Below are 1,613 nucleotides of genomic sequence, written 5' to 3'. Positions count from 1 at the left end.
GAAATCCCTATTAACTTAATAAAGGGTAAAGTTGCTTTGAAGGGGCCATTTTTGTTTAGAAGGAGAGTTGCTTTATGGATCAGATGTAATGTTACCATTACCTATTTATGTTTCTTATTAACAATATTTAATCTTCTTAATCTACCGCTGAACAATATTAGGAGACAAGATTTAGGTAATTTTAAAATTTGTTTAATTGAATCCCTGAGTCAGGCGATGAGTAAGCTGGGTATTGCAGTGCCCTTTAATGATACAGCTGAGTGCTGATTGGCTGATATCATTTGTATATATTTGGAAATTTATTGACGCATGGTGACTCACATGTAAATATTTTCAAGTTTCGACATTGAACTGGCAATGAGATCGCTAGTGGAATTTCCTGTTTTTTACGAACTAGGCTTCTCTCAGTGTTGAGAAATATCCTGAAGAACAGAAATAGCAGGACTATTTCGGAAGGATCTGTTGCCGAGTTCTCTGGGAGGGAAAAATTCCTGACGCCCTGTGTGGTATATAATGCTCTTGAAGTTTTACTCCTTAGATAGTACACATAAAATGTCCTTTATGTTTTATAATCTATTACATATTATATTGTTTTTTTTTATGAGGAGAAGATGGGAGTGCGGTCAGTAAAAATACAAAAAAAAAAACTAAACTTATTTATTTGTTCCAATGGTTCGGCCTGAATTTCAGTTCTTCATCAGGTCTGAAATAAGAAAATAAACAAAAAAAAAAAAACGAGATGACAATAAAGTAATAATAAACAAACTTGAAAACTTAATAACTTGATAACAATAAATTAAGTAGATAGTAATGAGGTGTAGATCGTTGACCGTAGATTAATAAGTGGGGGGAGAGGGTGTGCGGTCATCAAAAATCAGAAATAAAAAACAAATTGTCTATTCGTGCTGATGTTTCGACCTGAATTTCAGTTCTTCATCTGAGAGATTCCGGCTAAACTGAGCTTAGCAGAAGCTAAGCTAAAAAAAATTTCCAGAATCTCTGCCGAAGCTCCATGATGAAGACTTAAAATTCAGGCCGAAACGTCAGCACGAATAAATAATTTTTTGTTTAATTGTTATTTTTTTTTTTAAGTAGATAGGGGTTGATTGATAATAATATGAGATGAAATATGATATTATAGATGTTAAAATTATAAAGAAATAAAGGATAACAAGATTAAAAAATATTTTTGAAGTAAACCAATAAATAAAGATGATGGAAGGTGCGGAAGAAAATGTAAATTATGAGTAATGGAATTAACATATTATAAGATATTCTTTTTTTAAAATATGTAATGCATTACTTTAATTTTTGGAATCACTTACTTTTTTATTTCCTCTTACTTATATATGAAATATATAGTATTGTGATGTATTATGATCGTGAAAATTTTGGTTCAAGTTTTCGACGCTAATACACGTTTTGGTCCCCTTAGTCCAAATAACCAAGTGTCACAAAATGGTCTGTGATAGGCCTAGGTAAAAAAAAGTTCGAATTAGGTATTTTATGAAGATGTGTATTTTATGCAGGTGTAAGCCCGGGATAGAAGGTTTTTTTTTATTTAATTTTTAGATTTTATTGGAAAAAGCTCTAACCTCTCTTTTGATTAAACT

At 31.1% G+C, this 1,613-nt stretch overlaps 1 protein-coding gene across 3 annotated transcripts in view; it reads left to right on the top strand.

Moving 5' to 3' along the window:
- The window catches only part of LOC106678088 (inositol hexakisphosphate kinase 1), a 308,245-nt gene that overhangs the window by 125,068 nt on the left and 181,564 nt on the right, over positions 1-1,613 (top strand). The window lies entirely within an intron of this gene.

Source organism: Halyomorpha halys, unplaced genomic scaffold, assembly GCF_000696795.3.
Source record: "Halyomorpha halys isolate HHAL.00 unplaced genomic scaffold, Hhal_1.1 Scaffold122.1, whole genome shotgun sequence".
Taxonomy (NCBI): domain Eukaryota; kingdom Metazoa; phylum Arthropoda; class Insecta; order Hemiptera; family Pentatomidae; genus Halyomorpha; species Halyomorpha halys.
The sequence above is the reverse complement of the archived record's forward strand: the minus strand, read 5'-3'. Positions and strand labels throughout refer to the sequence as shown.